At 45.2% G+C, this 18,614-nt stretch overlaps 1 long non-coding RNA gene across 1 annotated transcript; it reads left to right on the plus strand.

The window, feature by feature from the left end:
• Positions 1-716: 716 nt before the first annotated feature.
• On the plus strand, positions 717-6,510 carry LOC116983889. The gene is made up of 3 exons (XR_004414836.1): positions 717-781; positions 6,131-6,180; positions 6,424-6,510. It is a non-coding gene; the product is annotated as an uncharacterized LOC116983889 (long non-coding RNA).
• Positions 6,511-18,614: the final 12,104 nt, after the last annotated feature.

The following is an 18,614-nucleotide window of genomic DNA, read 5'->3' on the forward strand; positions in this document are numbered from 1 at the left end:
CTGATGATTATCTTTTCTTTCAGTTCAGAGGCAAGGTCCCAAAAAATCAACAGTCCATTTCCATCCACAGCTGCTGCCTGATCCATTAAGTTCTTCCAGGAATTATTTTTTTGCTCCAGATTCCAGAATTTGCGATCTCTTGCGTCTCTCTGAATTTTGTAAGATGACATTGCATTGACTGTCTCTAAAGTCACCCATTCAAAACATCAGGTGGCAGGTCGTCAGGCCATTAGCATTAATTGGTTTTTAGACTCATTGCCTTCTCAACACATATGTTGAGCCCTTAAATTAACTTTTAACCCTGAAGCAATCTATTTTCCATCAGGTGGTGTTCAGCACATTTGTTATTGGCCTGAACTGGAAAAGAAAGATGACATGGCTAACATCACTCGTGTTACTAAACTGTTTGTTGAGGCTGAAGTCATTATTGATGTATACATTCCATTACTGAAATTAGAAGATGTTCGGAATAAAATATCACCAAAAACAGCTGTGACGCCGGAAAAAAAAAATAAACCATGCAAGTCGATTTTGGACTCCGGTGATATATCGAAAATCCTGAAAGCTCTGGATTTATCGCATATGGAACAGAAACATTTCAAGGCCAAATTCATGTCCGAGATAGAAAATGCACACACATGCTATTGTGCACTACTGAACAGTTCTGATGGCAGCTTTGAACACCAAAGATCAGCTGAAGGTCACAATGACAATGACACTTTGGAGAATGATAAGGATATTCATGCCTTGCAGCTGTGCTTCCTTCTAGCTGCAAGAACTGGTAAGGAACAGTTCGCCTTCCGGCCATTCTGGTTAATGGAAATGTGTGGGTCTACTGATATCCAAGTCCTTGTGTTGAAAGGGCTGGCCACACCTGAGAAACTCACAGCACGCTGCAAAAAGAGACACTTGGCGTGCTGGATATTTCAAAGAACAGAAAATACTGGAATCACAATAAAGAAACAAAGGGTCAACCTGAATTTCAGATTGACTCTGTTTCTTTATTGTATTGTCAACTCTTCCTGTAATCTTGTTTCATCTTTTATCATTTATTCTCTCTTGCTGAAGAGATTGGCCAGAATGTTGCCTGGACTTCATGACTCTAGTTATGGGGGGGGGGGAGATTGGATAGAGTGGGCTTGTTTTCCATGGAGCGAGGAGGGTGACAGGTGACCTGATAGAAGTATCAAAAACAAAAGGGGCTAAGAGAAAGAAAGGAGTGTTAAAGAAAATCTGAGGGATAAATTATTCACTGTTGATATCTATAACATGCTGCCAAAGGAGGTGATGGAATCAGATACAATTAATATGTGTAAGAGGCATTTCTTAGACAAATACTTCAATAGGCAAGGCATAGAAGGATATGCACCTAATGCAGGCAGATGGGATGAGTGTAGATGGGGAAAAGGTCAGCATGGATGAGATGGATATTAATTGTCACATATGCAATTAAATATTACACAGTGAAATTCATTTTGCATATAATAATGCCAGCACCGCCATGTGTGGTGTCATTTTATCAAGTTCAAAATCCAGATTACCACAGGTTCATTTCCCTGGTGGCTCCTGATCCCCTCCGTCACCCATGGCAGGCTTGGCCCGCGAACCGTCATCTCTCCGTCCTCCTCGCCAGCCATCATGTGTCCTGGGGGCAACCTCCTGCAGCCTACCTGAAGGTGCTAGAGGCATTACCCAGGTTCACTCTCCTACTGACCTTTGCTCTTCACACCCAATGTCTCCAATGACTCCATTCCGTGCCCGACAAGCCTTTGGGGAAATTCCACATCCGAGGATCCTCCAGGTGAGTTTGGCCGCCCGGCGAAGCCTCTCCGCCGGTTTCGGCCTTCCAACGAAGCCCCCAGGTGCGTCTGGCCGCCTCTGCGTACGTCCAGCTTTCCCATGGAGCCTCTGGCGTTTCTGCATCAAACGTGTTTCGGGCTGGTTCGGCCGTCTGCACTGTACGACTGTTTAATTGGAGTATTGTGTTCATTTTGGTCACCCTGCAATGGGAAACATAGCGCTAAGTTGGAAAGAGAAAATTTACAAGGATGTTACCATGACTTGAGGTCCTGAGCTATTGGGAGAGGTTGGGCTGGCTAACATTTTATTCCTTGCAGTGCAGAGATAGAGGAGTATAGGATCGTGGGGAATAGAGTGAATGCAGAGTCTTAATTAGAGGAGGTGATTCAAGAACCAGAGAACAAGATCCCAACTACACACACATTTCACCCACTGAATTACCTCCTCCGTCTGGTCCCATCAGCTGTTCTCCATTCCCCCTAATGGCTCTTATCACCATCTTCCTTACTTATCACACTTCAGCACTGGTGTTCTCACTTCTCACCCTCCTAGCTGCCTCTATTAACACCTTCCCCATTTGGCTCAATCTGTCTTTTTTTTCTCTTTTTTTATTTATCATCTGCCTTCGTCTCCCAACTCCCTATCAGGCTCTATCTGGTCATCGACCTCCATGACTCCACAATCAACCTATTATTTACCGTCCCCTGTGCCACCTCTGCACCCCACCCTCTCTCACTGGTTTTTACAGATTATCACCCCTCTCCACTCATTTCTGATGCAGGTGTTTGACCGAAAATATCAACAGTTCCTTCCACCCTCCCCCACAGATGCTGCTCGACCCACTAAGTTTCTCCAGCACATTGTTTGCTGCAAAGTTAAACTTTTTTTCTTTCTCTCAGACTCTGCCTGATCCGCTGGGCAGTTCCAACCTACACCTTTTCTTCTCATGTTCAGCAACACCTCTGGCCTGCTCTACCTAGCTCCGTATGTTCCTTGGTTTCATTTTTGCATATACATTCATTAATCTATCATGGAGTCATAGAGGCATACAATGTGGAAACAGACCCTTTGGCCCAACTTGTCCATACCAACCAACATGTCCCATCTACACTAGTCCCGCCTGCCTGAATTTGGCCCATATCGTTGCAAACCTGACTTATCTAGTACCTCTCTAATTGTTTCTTAAATGTTGCAATGGTCCCTGCCTCAACTACCTCCTCTGGCAGCTTATTCCATACACCCTCCACGCTTTGTGTGAAAAAGTTACCCCTCAGATTCCTATTAAATCTTTTTATCTTTAACTTCAAATCTTTATTCATGAAGCAAACTTTCAACATCAAGATCGCCAGGGTGAGGCAAGGTTTGTCATATCCCTGACCCTCCCCATTCCTCCCTACTGCTCAGTGGTTAAAGTTAACTCTCTTTCCCAATTCTGACAAAGCATCTTTGAGTTGAAATGTTAATTCTGTTTAGACAATATACAATAGGTGCTGGAGTAGGCCATTCGGCCCTTCAAGCCAGCACCGCCATTCAATGTGATCATGGCTGATCATCCACAATCAGTACCGCGTTCCTGCCTGCTCCCCATATCCCCTGACTCCGCTATCTTTAAGAGCCATATCTTGCATTCTCTTGAAAGTATCCAGAGAACCGGCCTCCACCGCCCTCTGAGGCAGAGAATTCCACAGACTCACAACTCTCTGTGTGAAAAAAGTGTTTCCTCGTCTCAGTTTTAAATGGCTTACCCCTTATTCTTAAACGGTGGCCCCTGGTTCTGGACTCCCCCAACATTGGGAACATGTTTCCTGTCTCTAGCGTGTCCAAACCCTTAATAATCTTATATGTTTCATTAAGATCCTCTCTCATCCTTCTAAACTCCAGAGTATACAAGCCGAGCCGCTCCATTCTCTCAGCATATGACAGTCCCGCCATCCCAGGAATTAACCTTGTAAACCTACGCTGCACTCCCTCAATAGCAAGAATGTCCTTCCTCAAATTAGGGGATCAAAACTGCACACAATATTCCAGGTGTGGTCTCACTAGGACCCTATGCAACTGCAGAAGGACCTCTTTGCTCCTATACTCAACTCCTCTTGTTATGAAGGCCAAATGCCATTCGCTTTCTACACTGTCTGCTGTACCTGCATGCTTACTTTCATAGACTGATGAACAAGGACCACCAGATCCCGTTTTACTTCCCTTTTCCCAACTTGACGCCATTTAGATGGAAATCTGCCTTCCTGTTTTTGCTACCAAAGTGGATAACCTCACATTTATCCCCATTAAACTGCATCTGCCATGCATCTGCCACTCACCCAACCTGTCCAAGTCGCCCTGCATTCTCATAGCATCCTCCTCACAGTTCACACAGCCACCCAGTTTTGTGTCATCTGCAAATTTCATATGTCACTTTGAATCCCTTCATCTAAATCATTGATGTATATTGTAAATAGCTGCGGTCCCAGCACTGAGCCTTGCGGTATCCCATTAGTCGCGGCTTGCCATTCTGAAAGAGACCCGTTAATCCCTATTCTTTGTTTCCTGTCTGCCAACCAATTTTCTATCCATGTCAGCACTCTACCCCCAATACCATGTGCCCTAATTTTGCCCACTAATCTCCTATGTGGTACCTTATCAAATGCTTTCTGAAAGTCCAGGTACACTACATCCACTGGCTCTCCCTCATCCATTTTCCTAGTTACACCCTCAAAAAATTCCAGAAGATTAGTCAAGCATGATTCCCCCTTAGTAAATCCATGCTGACTCGGACCGATCCTGTTACTGCTATCCAAATGTGCCGCTATTTCATCTTTTATAATTGACTCCAGCATCATCCCCACCACCGATGTCAGGCTAACTGGTCTATAATTCCCTATTTTCTCTCTCCCACCTTTCTTAAAAAGTTGGATAACATTAGCTGCTCTCCAATCCACAAGAACTGATCCTGAGTCTATAAAACATTGGAAAATTATCATCAATGCACCCACGATTTCTTGAGCCACTTCCTTAAGTACCCTGGGATGCAGACCATCAGGCCCTGGGGATTTATCAGCCTTCAATCCCATCAGTCTACCCAACACCATTTCCTGCCTAATTTGGATTTCCTTCAGTTCCTCCATCACCCCAGATCCTCTGGCCACTAGTACATCAGGAAGATTGTTTGTGTCCTCCTTAGTGTTTCTCTCTCCATAGGAATTGTCTGCCCTGCAGAGTGTTTTTATCTCTCAGAGTTGTTCTCTTGTGGTCTGGCTTGGCAGAGGGCAATTGAAAGAATGTGTTGCTTGGTGTTGCATACAGTGGATTTCCAATGGTGGGACTGTAGTTGGTGGGATATGTTTAGTTTGTCAGTTTAGTTTAGAGATACAGTGCGAAAACCTTCGGCCCACTGAGTCCGCACACTAACACTCGGGACAATTTACAATTTTAGCAAGGCAATTATCCTCCAAACCTGTACATCCTTGGAGTGTGGGAGGAAACCGGAGCACTCGGATCAAATCCACACAGGTCACAGCGAGAACATACAACTCCATACAGTCAGCACTGTAGTCAGGATCGAACCTGGGTCTCTGGTGCTGAAAGGCAGCAACTCTATCGCTGGACCACCGTGCTACTCTTGGGACTATAGGAAGGACATGATGTGCCGGAGAGGGTGAAGAGGGGATTCGCCGGGATCTTGCCTGGGATGGACTGTTTGAATTACAAGAGAGTAGAAAGGTTGGGTTTTCCAAAATATGGAGGAAGCTGGGGAAGAATGTCTACAAAATTATGGGGCACAGAGGGATACTCTTTTCCCAGAGCAGAGGTGTCCACAATTCAAGGGTGTAGGTTTAAAGGAAAGAGAAAGAAGATTAGAGTGGAACTGCGGATGTTTTTTCAGCCAGAGGGTGTTTGGAATCTGAACACATTGCCCATGATTGATGAAACCAGAGATTCTCACAACATTTAAGAACCTTGAGTACTTTAACTGCCGATGTGTAGAAGTTTAGGGATCAAGTACTGGTGAATTGGAATTGGTTTAGATAGCGGTCAGTATGGACACGATGGGCCAAACGGCCTGTTTCTGAGCTGCCCAGCTCTGTGAACTCACTGGCCCATCAAAAAGTTGGCCCTCCCTGCAGAAACGCCGGTGCACATTGGATATGCTGATTGCAGTCTAGGTGGGATGATCTTCTTCCAGCAGAAAGTTGCCCCAACCCTCCTCAAAAACGAGGGTCTCTATTGACCCAATAGTGGTCAATATTGTGATATGAGACATCCAGAGCTCTGATCGCATTAGAGACATTCGGCTGCACAGCCTCAGGTGATGGTCTTCTACGCTTCTGTGTTTCAGATAGTCCAGATCGCGGAGTTGGAGCACTAATCTGCCAGGACGGATGCTTTGTGAGTACTTCATGTGAATTTGTCTCAACTTCTTATGCTCATTTGGGAAATGACACTATTCCCTGACACTCTAAGAGCGTTCTTCCTCTAACTAAATGGATTAGGTCATGCTTGTGAAGCCACAGATATAGACAGCGTGGCCATCACAGGGAAGGCATTTGAGGAATGCAGGGGAATGGGTCCGTCAGAAGTGGGAGGGCCTCGTCTTGTCCCAGAATAATTCTAATCTTGATTGTCCTGCAGGTGGCAATGGGCTACAATGGTTTTCCACGAGGTTGTTACCATGGTCGCTACCTTTCAAGTCGTGACCAAAGTGAGACGAAGAGCCCCAACTTGCTCATCTGTGCAGAGGCTAACGCTCTTTATTTCAGGTAAGACACGGCACGGAAGTGTACCCTTCAGCCCACTGTGGCCATGCTAGTCACTGGATGCCCATCTACACTAAACCCCTTCCCATGTACTCGGTTGGTAGCGGTCTCTGTCTTGGTGTTTTAGGTAAAGATGAAAATACAAAAAAAAACTTTAATCTGGCAAGCCCAAGACTCGGGTTTTGCTGGTCTCTCCTCTAGACTATCAGATGGTATACAATTAATGCTCCACCACATTTAATACATTTTTTTCTTTAACGTTACCTGGCAGAATAATACATTCCTAATAAAGTTAATGGGAGCCTGGAAACAAGACTTCAGTGAGTGGGAAGGGAAAAGAGAGATAGAAGCCCCTGTGAGATTATGGGAAGCACAGCAAACATAAGGGTGATCAACGGTGCCTTTATATAGATTCCCTTGGTTTTCATGACGTATAATTAAGTGTGGGATTTAAATGTGGGCCCATCATCAGTTTGTGTGAAATGACAAAATTGACTGGGTGGTTGACAGCAAGAAAGAAAGTTCTCAGCCACAAGAAGATAATCGGTCTTCTTATTGGTTGGATTCAGCTCAGCACGGTGTGAGTCATACATGTGGGAATGGCAAATAATATCTTGTAAATAGAGGGATAGTGTAGATAAACAAAGCAATCTTAGGCTGTAGAACAGAAAGATAATGTTGTAGTCATAGAATCATATGACATTGAACCAGGCCGTTTGGTCTAACATGTCCAAGCCGACCAGGGCACCCATCCCACTTCTCATTACTTGGCCCATAGCGTTCTATTCCTTCGCAATTCAAGTGCTCAGCTGGACAAATGTGGTCAGTGACCCCGTTTCAATAATTCTTTTCAACAGTGCATTCCACTCTGGGTAAAGAAGGTCCCTCTCATATCCCCTGTTAATGTCTTACTTTAAATCTATGTCCCCTGATATATTTAGTTTACTTTAGACTTTAGAGACACAGCGTGGAAGCAAGCCCTTCGCCCACTGAGTCCGCACGGTCCAGCGATCCACTGAGTCTGCGCGGTCCAGCGATCACCACGTACACTATCACTATCCTACACACTACAGAGGTGTGAAACACACTGCACACTACTCCTACATCCTACAGGGACAATTTACAATTTTACCAAAGCGAATTAGCTAACAAACCTGTATATCTTTGCAGTGTGGGAGGAAACCGGAGATCCCGGAGAAAACCCACGCAGGTCATGGGGAGAATGTACAAACTCCATAGACAGCCTCCAGTCAAGATCGAAACTGTGTCTCTGGCGCTGTAAGGCAGCATCTCAACCGCTGCACCACTGTGCCGCCCAAAGTTTCCCCACGGGCCATCTGATCTGTACCTCTCATAATTTTGGATACCTCAATTATATACCCTCCGATCCTCCTCCACTCCATGGAGAATAAACCTAGTGTCTCCAGTCTCTCCTCATAATTGATCTGCCCCACATCCAGGTGAATCTCCTCTACTTCTCCCCAGCACTGCACATTGTACTCTGGCTGAGGTATGTTGAACATTTTATAAAGTTGGACTTCTGTATTCAGTGCCCCCATTAATGAAGTATAGTATCATTCACATATCAGACCTAAATCTAAGGATGTTGGGAAGCTTATGTCCAGGACTCCCACAATTCCCTTCCTCCTTCTCTCAGCATCCCAAGATACAACCTGGACCAGCTGAGATCCATTTTCTGTGGGGCTGCCCTTTCTACATCCCCTGCACGGGTAATCTCATTTCGGAACTTGAGACACAAAGTTGTGAAGGACCCTCCCCTGTGTCGGCTACCCTCCGTGATTTATTTTGCTGAAGAGGAAGTTCTGGGTGAGGACAGTAATCAGCAGCATCACAATAGCTCCCTGTTCATGATCGAGCGTGAAGGTTGGTTGTATGGAGGATGACTCTCACCTCCGAACTCTGAACACTCACAATTTGTAAGAGGAATTTTCTTTACTACTCCCCCTATGCAAACCCCCCTATGATTCTACCACGCACTGACACAGTGGGGGCAAGTTACAGAGGCTGATTGATTTAGGAAACCAGAGTTGTCGAAGTGAGACTGTGCGGACTCCATAGAGACAGCTCCCACGGTCAGGATTAAACCCGTGTCTCTAGAGCTATGATACAGTGACTCTACCAGCTGTGTCATTGTCCACTGGTATGAGGACCCTACATTATGGAATATGTCTACTTTATGCTGCCAGTCAGTGACATCCAAACATGGACAGCTCCTCGCACAAGAAGACCGGCAAGTTTAGGGCAGGCCAGAGTGCATCTTTCACTGATGTCCCACCAGCAGCTTGCGTTTGTCCCAAAATGTCCCTGACCACAGAGCCCTGCCAGCATGATGAGATGAATTATAACAAAGACCACTGCCTTCTGTTTCCAGACTATCTTGGCAAATGCATCTTCCAGAAGTAGGTAGATAACCATCTCATTCTCAGTACCACTCTGTCGAGCATTGCTGAGACAGACCGACTGGCTGTGAATCACCCCAAGCCAGCAAACATAGAAACATAGAAATATAGAAAATAGGTGCAGGAGTAGGCCATTCGGCCCTTCGAGCCTGCACCGCCATTCAATATGATCATGGCTGATCATCGAACTCAGTATCCTGTACCTGCCTTTCTCCATACCCCCTGATCCCTTTAGCCACAAGGGCCACATCTAACTCCTTCTTAAATATAGCCAATGAACTGGCCTCAACTACCTTCTGTGGCAGAGAGTTCCAGAGATTCACCACTCTCTGTGTGAAAAATGTTTTTCTCATCTCGGTCCTAAAGGATTTCCCCTTTATCCTTAAACTCACCCCTTGTCCTGGACTTCCCCAACATCGGGAACAATCTTCCTGCATCTAGCCTGTCTAACCCTTTAAGAATTTTGGAAGTTTCTATAAGATCCCCCCTCAATCTTCTAAATTCTAGCGAGTACAAGCCGATGCTATCCAGTCTTTTTTCATATGAAAGTCCTGACATCCCAGAGGGAGTACATAACCTTCTCTGTACTCCCTCTATGGCAAGAATGTCTTTCCTCAGATTTGGAGACCAAAACTGTACACAGTATTCCAGGTGTGGTCTCACCAATACCCTGTACAACTGCAGTAGAACCTCCCTGCTCCTATACTCAAATCCTTTTGCTATGAATGCTAACATACCATTTGCTTACTTCACTGCCTGCTGCACCTGCATGCCTACTTTCAATGACTGGTGTACCATGACACCCAGGTCTTGTTGCATCTCCCCTTTTCCTCATCGGCCACCATTTAGATAATAGTCTACTCTCCTGTTTTTGCCACCAAAGTGGATAACCTCACATTTATCCACATTATACTGCATCTGCCATGCATTTGCCCACTCACCTCGCCTATCCAAGTCACCTTGCAGCCTCCTAGCATCCTCCTCACAGCTAACACTGCCCCCCAGCTTCGTGTCATTCGCAATCTTGCATTCAATTCCCTCGTCCAAATCATTAATAGATATTGTAAATAGCTGAGGTCCCAGCACTGAGTCTTGCGGTACCCCTCTAGTCACTCCCTGCCATTCTGAAAAGGACCCGTTTACTCCTACTCTTTGCTTCCTGTTTGCTAGCCAGTTCTCTATCCACATCAATACTGAACCCCCAATACCGTGTGCTTTAAGTTTGTATACTAATCTCTTATGTGGGACCTTGTTGAAAGCCTTCTGAAAGCCCAGAAATAACACATCCACTGGTTCTCCCTTATCCACTCTACTAGTTACATCCTCGAAAAATGCTATAAGATTCGTCAGACATGATTTACCTTTCATAAATCCATGCTGACTTTGTCCAATAATTTCACCACTTTCCAAATGTGCTGCTATCCCATCTTTAATAACTGACTCTAGCAGTTTCCCCACTATAGACTAACTGGTCTGTAATTCCCAGTTTTCTCTCTCCCTCCCTTTTTAAAAAGTGGGGTTACATTAGCTACCCTCCAATCCTCAGGAACTACTCCAGAATCTAAAGAGTTTTAAAAAATTATCACTAATGCATCCACTATTTCTGGGGCTACTTCCTTAAGTACTCTGGGATGCAGCCTATCTGGCCCTGGGGATTTATCGGCCTTTAATCCATTCAATTTACCTGACACCACTTCCCGGCTAACCTGGATTTCACTCAGTTCCTCCATCTCATTTGACCCCCGGTCCCCTGCTATTTCTGGCAGATTATTTATGTCTTCCTTAGTGAAGACGGAACCAAAGTAGTTATTCAATTGGTCTGCCATGTCCTTGTTCACCATGATCAATTCACCTGTTTCTGACTGCAAGGGACCTACATTTGTTTTAACTAGTCTCTTTCTCTTCACATATCTATAAAAACTTTTGCAGTCAGTTTTTATGTTCCGTGCCAGTTTTCTTTCATAATCTATTTTCCCTTTCCTAATTAAGCCCTTTGTCTTCCTCTGCTGGACTCTGAATTTCTCCCAGTCCTCTGGTAGGCTGCTTTTTCTGGCTAATTTGTACGCCTCATCTTTTGTTTTGATACTATCCTTGATTTCCCTTGTTATCCACGGACTACCTTCCCTAATTTTTTATTTTGCCAAACTGGGATGAACAATTGTTGTAGTTCATCCATGCAGCCATTAAATGCCTTCCATTGCATATCCACCGTCAACCCTTTAAGAATCAATTGCCAGTCTATCTTGGCCAATTCACGTCTCATACCCTCAAAGTTACCTTTCTTTAAGTTCAGAACCCTTGTTTCTGAATTAACAATGTCACTCTCCATCCTAATGAAGAACTCAACCATATTATGGTCACTCTTGCCCAAGGGGCCATGCACAACAAAACTGCTTACTAACCCTTCCTCATTACTCAATACCCAGTCTAGAATAGCCTGCTCTCTCGTTGGTTCCACTACATGTTGGTTTAGAAAACTATCTCGCATACATTCCAAGAAATCCTCTTCCTCAGCACCCCTGCCAATTTGATTCACCCAATCTATATGTAGATTGAAGTCGCCCATTATAACTGTTTATACCATGTTTTACCTTTGTTGCACGCATTTCTAATTTTCTGTTTGATGCCATCCCCAACTCCACTATTACTGTTAGGTGGCCTGTACACAACACCAACTAGTGTTTTCTGCCCCTTAGTGTTTCGCAGCTCTACCCATATCGATTCCACATCCTCCAAGCTAATGTCCTTCCTTTCCATTGCGTTAATCTCCTCTAACCAGCAACGCTACCCCACCTCCTTTTCTTTTCTGTCTATCCCTCATGAATATTGAATATCCCTGGATGTTGAGCTCCCAGCCTTGGTCACCCTGGAGCCATGTCTCCGTGATCCCAACTATATCATAATCATTAATAGCTATCTGCACATTCAACTCATCCACCTTATTACGAATGCTCCTTGCATTGAGACACAAAGCCTTCAGGCTTGTTTTTACAACGCTCTTACCCCTTATACAATTATGTTGAAAAGTTGCCCTTTTTGATTTTTGCCTTGGATTTGTCTGCCTGCCACTTTTACTTTTCACCTTGCTACCTATTGCTTCTACCCTCATTTTACACCCCTCTGTCTCTCTGCTCACACATTTAAGAACCCCACCACCTCTTATTCTCGATTTATTATTTTTTTATTCTTTCCCCCCTACATGTTGGGTCTGAGTGCTTCCCTTCTCTGCCTCCTGCCTCACACACTGTCTGCTAGCTTTCTCTATTTGAGCCCCTCCCCCCAACCGTTCTAGTTTAAAGTCTCCGCAGTAGCCTTTGCAAATCTCCCCACCAGGATATTGGTCCCCCTTGGATTCAAGTGCAACCCGTCTTTTTTGTACAGGTCCCGCCTTCCACAAAAGAGGTCCCAATGATCCAGAAACTTGAATCCCTGCCCTCTGCACCAGTCCTTCAGCCACGCATTTATCCTCCACCTCGCTCCATTCCTACTCTCACTGTCACGTGGCACAGCAAGGTCTTGGTGCTTGTTCAAAAGTTGCAGTGGTGAGGCAAATGGTTGCATGGGAAGCCATCCTTCAGGACCCTGCATCTCCTTTTCCCACACAGCTTCAAAGACATTCAATATTGACCACTACTGGGTTAAGTATCAAAGTATCAAGGAATACCTCATGGTCAAAAGTATTCTTCGCAAATTTTTCCAAGAGGGACAAGATTGTATGGTATGTATCCGACCCTATTGAGTGAACTATTTGAAGAGTAAAGTAAAAAGTAAAGTAAAGTAGCCTTTATTGTCATTCAGACCTTGAGCTCTGAACGAAATTTTGTTGCCTTGCAGTCCTACATATAGTAAAAAATGGCAAAAACACACAAAAAATACAAATGAACATCCACCACAGTGAGTTGAATACTCCTCACTGTGATGGAAGGCAAAAGTCTCTTCCCTTCTTATTCTCCCTCTGCGCCGAGGCGATCCAGGCTTTGGATGTTATGACCCCGCCGGGCGATGGTAAGTAATGTCAGTCCCGCGGCTGAATCCGAGCTCCGCGAACGGGCCGGTTCAGCTCCGCGGCCCGGGGTGGTCGAAGCCGCCAAAACTGCGGCCCTCCAGTCCAGAGGACACAGCTGTTGTCGCGGGAGCTCCGGAGAACAGGTCACCAACCTGCGAGCTCCCGACGATGTCGTCCACCGGGCCCGCGGCCGGTCCTCCGAGGTCGGATCGCTGCTGCTGCTGCCGCTGCCTCTGCCCCCTCCGAGGTCTGGTGGCTGCTGCCGCTGCCGCTGCCTGCTCCGAGGTCGGGTCGCCACTGCCGAATATGTAGATGAAGACAGTATGATTGATGTGATTTACAGAAAAACATTTTGGATGTGATTTCAGAAAAACTTTTCACAAGGTTCCATATTGGGCCATGGGATCAGGGCAATTTGACAAATGATCCAAAATTGGCTTGATAAGAAGATGCAGTTCAGGATGATGGAGATGTTCTTTTTATAATTTGGAAGCATATAACTGCGGGTGGACCACAGAGATCAGTGCAAGGCCCTTGCTGTTTATTCTGTACATTAACTATTTGGATATGAATCCAGGAGGTATGATTAGCAAATTTATAGATGGCATGAAAATCAGAAGTGTTGTTGATAGTGAGGTGAATTGTCTTCTGTTGCACAACAATTTTGACGAATTGATAAGACTCACAGAGGAGTCACAGATAGAATTTTTTCCAAGTAAAATGTGAAAGGGTGCATTTTGGAGGCCTAATAAGGCCAGGATAAACACAATGTATAACAGATCCCAAGAGAGCATTGAGGAACAGAAGGACCTTGGTGTGTGAAGAGGATTCCTGAAGGCAGCTGCCTAGGTTGGTAAGGTGACTAAAAAGGTAAACAGGATGTTTGCTTTCATTCATTGAGGCACTGAATAGACAATAGGTGCAGGAGTAGGCCATTCGGCCCTTCGGGTCAGCACAGCCATTCAATGTGATCATGGCTGATCATCCACAATCAGTACCCCGTTCCTGCCTTCTCCTCATATCCTCTGATTCCGCTATCTTTAAGAGCTCTAACTAACTCTCTTTTGAAAGCATCCAGAGAATTGGCCTCCACTGCCTTCTGAGGCAGAGAATTCCACAGACTCGCAACTCTCTATGTGAAAAAGTTTTTCCTCATCTCCATTCTAAATGGCTTACCCATTATTCTTAAACTGTGGCCCCTGGTTCTGGACTCCCCCAACATCTGGAACATGTTTTCTGCATCTAGCGTGTCCAAACCCTTAATAATCTTATATGTTTCCATAAAATACCCTCTCATCCTTCTAAATATCAGAGCAGGGAAGTTATGGCACAACTTTATAAAACATTGCTGAGTTCAAGTTCAAGTGAGTTTATTGTCATATGTCCCTGATAGGACAATGAAATTCTTGCTTTGCTTCAACACAACAGAACATAGTAGGCATTGACTACAAAACACATGAATAAATAAACTGATAAAGTGCAAATAACAGATAATGGGTTATTAATGTTCAGAGGTTTAATAGCCTGATGGCTGTGGGGAAGTAGCTATTCCTGAACCTGGTCGTTGCAGTCTTCAGGCTCCTGTACCTTCTACCTGAAGGTAGCAGGGAGATGAGTGTGTGGCCAGGATGGTGTGGGTCTTTGATGATACTGCCAGAATTTTTGAGACTGCGATAGATCCCCTCGATGTAAGGAAGGTCAGAGCCGATGATGGACTGGGCAGTGTTTACTACTTTTTGTAGTCTCTTCCTCTCCAGGGCGCTCAAGTTGCCGAACCAAGCTACGATGCAACCGGTCAGCATGCTCTCTACTGTGCACCTGTAGAAGTTAGAGAGAGTCCTCCTTGACAAACCGACTCTCCGTAATCTTCTCAGGAAGTAGAGGCGCTGATGTGCTTTCTTGATAATTGCATCAGTGTTCTCGGACCAGGAAAGATCTTCAGAGATGTGCACGCCCAGGAATTTGAAGCTCTTGACCCTTTCAACCATCAACCCGTTGATATAAACGGGACTGTGGGTCCCCATCCTACTCCTTCCAATGTCCGCAATCAGTTCCTTGGTTTTGCTAGTGTTGAGGGCCAGGTTATTGTGCTGGCACCATATGGACAACCAACGGAGGAGGGTTTTCCCTTGATGCTCATTGACCACAGTTTAGCGTGGACTCGGTGATGCCAAACTCAATCAAACGCTGCACGGTCAAAAGGTTGGCAGACAGGAAGCAAAGAGGTTGGGAGACAGGAATCAATGAGTAGGAATTAACAGGTCCTTTTCAGAATGGCTGGCACTGACTAGTGGGGTGCTGCAAGGCTCGGTGCTGGGTCCCCAGTTATTTACAATATATATTAACGATTTAGACGAGGGAATTAAATGTGACATCTCCAAGTTTGCGGATGACACAAAGCTGGGTGGCAGTGCGAGCGGCGATGAGGATGCTATGAGACTGCAGGGTAACTTGGATATGGTGGGTGAGTGGGCAGATGCAGTATAATGTGGATAAATGTGAGGTTATCCACTTTGGTGGCAAGAACAGGAATGGTGTCAGATTTGGAAAAGGGGAGGTGCAACGAGATCTGGGTGTGCTTGTACATCAGTCACTGAAAGTAAGCATGCAGGTACAGCAGGCAGTGAAGAAAGTTAATGGCATATTGGCCTTCATTGCGGGAGGATTTGAGTTTAGGAGCAAGGAGATCCTACTGCAGTTGTACAGGGCCCTGGTGAGACCGCACCTGGAATATTGCGTACAATTTTAGTCTCCTAATTTGTGGAAGGACATTATTGCTATTGAGGGAGTTGGTTCACCAGGTTAATTCCCGGGATGGCAGGACTGACATATGATGAAAGAATTGGTCGACTGGGCTTGTATTCACTGGAATTTAGAAGGATGAGAGGAGATCTTATAGAAGCATATACAATTTTTAAAAGATTGGACAGGCTAGATGCAGGAAAAATGTTCCCAGATGTTGGGGGAGTTCAGAACCAGGGGTAGGCCATTTAGGACTGAGATGAGGAAAACTTTTTTACCCAGAGTTGTGAATCTGTGGAATTCTCTGCCACAGAAGGCAGTGGAGGCCAATTCACGGGATGTTTTCAAGAAAGAGTTAGATTTAGCTCTTAACAACACCAACTCTTAAAATGTGGATCACAAGCATGTCTGAGACGCTATATCTTGAAGATATGAGACTCATCCTGGCAGGAAAATCAGAGCAGATCAGATTTGGTCTCCTTTCATTGATTCATTACAAACATAGTATGGTGCAACACAACTTCGGAATTAAACCGATTTACGGACCGGGTGATGGTGTGGTGAGAAACGAAACGGGTATATTAACCCATTTTTGGTCTTTTTTTTAAATTATTTTTCGTTTTTGTCTTTTTCTTTTATTTTTTTAAAGTTTTTACATATTCACTCTGCGTCTACACTCTTTGGTAGTTTAGGGGTTTACACATTCACTAGCTCTTTCACACTCTCTTTCTTGCTCTTTTTCTCTTTTTCTATTTCACTTTTGTCAAAATTAAAATGGAAGATGTACAATAAATGTATTTTGTCATAAGCCGCAGTTTATATTACTGTACACTCCTTCTAATAAAAATGTTATTTAAAAAAAAACTAAAAAAAAGATTTAGCTCTTAGGACTAAAGGAATTAAGGGATATGGGGAAAAAGCAGGAACGGGGTACTGATTTTTGATGATCAACCATGATCATTTTCAATGGCGGTGCTGGCTCGAAGGGCCAAATGGCCTACTCCTGCATCTATTTTTCTGCCTTGATATTATTATGGGCAGTTCCTCCCTCCTTACCTCTGGAGGTCAGCCCCTATGTTCATGTTTGGAAAAGATTTCCAGTGGATCTGAAGTGCAATTTTTTCATGCTGGGTATATGGAAGGAGCTGCCAGAGGTAATGATAGAGGCAGAGGCAATTACATTTAGAAGCCATCTGTACCAATCCAGGGGTAGATAGGGTTTGGAGGGATTTGACCCAAATGTGGGCAAATGGGATTAACTCAGGAAGGCACCTTGTTCAGTATGGACGAATTGGCCATATGATTTGTTTTTGTGTTGTAGAACTCGATCTACGACTCTGTGCCTAAGGCTTGCAGGGGACACACAAAAACTGAATTTATACGATCAGTGTAGAAAGTCCCGGGTTTGATGTCTGTATGGAGTTTGTATGTTCTCTCCGTGACCTGCATGGGTTTTCTCCGTGATCTCCTGTTTTCTCACACACTCTAAGGCATACAGGTTTGTAGGCTAATTGGCTTGGAATAATTGTAAATTTTACTTCGGAGTCACGTAAGTGACTTCGTGAAGAAGGCCGTCATCCCACTTGGCGCGTCATTATGTTGACTCGTTTTGCGCAAACTAGCCGACTGGCGGCAGCATTCGCGCTGTCCAGCGGTAAGTTTAAACCAACAAGGTAAGTTTTTAAACAAAAACTTACCTCTGGGATTGGTTTTTGTTTTGCAGGAAACTCATTACCAAAGATTTTATAGCGGAGCAAGATAGGCTACTCCTGCTAAATGCAATGGGCTGACGTGTAGTACGCTACGGAGGGGATCCTGGGCATTTTTCCCCGCCCATTTTTGTAACCGGAGCCTACCTGACCCGACCCGACTCGCAGTGTAATCGGGGCAAGTTTGTGTGTGTGATATAGGGTTAGATTCATAGTTCTGTCAGTTCATACTTCTTGTCAAGAATAAAATGTGACTCTGGTAATTGTCTTTTTTAATGTTTTTTAAATCATTTCTTTTTAAATGGCTCACAAGCAGAGTTTGAGTTGATTTTGTTGTAACCGGAACCGACCCGACTCGCAGGGTAATTGACATTGCGGGGGAAGTTTTTGTGCGTGATATAGGGTTAGATTCATAATTCTGTTAGTTCATAATTCTGTTAATTCTTGTTAAAAAATAAAATGTTTATAAACACACATACATGAATGTGATATAAATGTATATAATCATAAAACACACACAATTATATTTCTTCTGATCCAATGATGAACTTTATTTCAGACTAGACAAGCGACATTAAATAAGAAACATTGTAAACCTCCCCGCAACTTCACACCCTATCCCCGGGCCCCACACTCCCTCTCCCTCTCCCCGGGCCCCACACTCCCTCTCCCTCTCCCCGGGCCGCACACTCCCTCTCCCCGGGCCCCACACTCCCTCTCCCGCTGCCCCGGGCCGCACACTCCCTCTCCCTGGGCCGCAGACTCCCTCTCCCCTCTCCCCGGGCCCCACACTCCCTCTCCCTCTCCCCGGGCCCCACACTCCCTCTCCCTCTCCCCGGGCCCCACACTCCCTCTCCCCGCTGCCCCGGGCCGCGCACTCCCTCTCCCCGGGCCGCGCACTCCTTCTCCCCGCTGCGGAAACAAAGATCCGATCTTTGTCCGGAAGCAAGATGGCGGGGGCTGGTTGCTAAAATGGGTCATATAATCACCCATGAATCCGCCCATGAGCGTACTACACGTTTGCGTGAGAGTAACCCATCTTGCTCTGCTATAAGATCTTTGCTCATTACAGAGTTTGCCTGCTGCTTTGGGGGCAAAGTCCGGACGGGCCGCGGGTAAATCACTATGGACCGCGGGAACCCCAGTCACGGATAGGGAATCCCAGTCATGACCTCGGGGATACCCGGAA

This window comes from Amblyraja radiata, chromosome 19, assembly GCF_010909765.2.
Source record: "Amblyraja radiata isolate CabotCenter1 chromosome 19, sAmbRad1.1.pri, whole genome shotgun sequence".
Lineage (NCBI taxonomy): Eukaryota > Metazoa > Chordata > Chondrichthyes > Rajiformes > Rajidae > Amblyraja > Amblyraja radiata.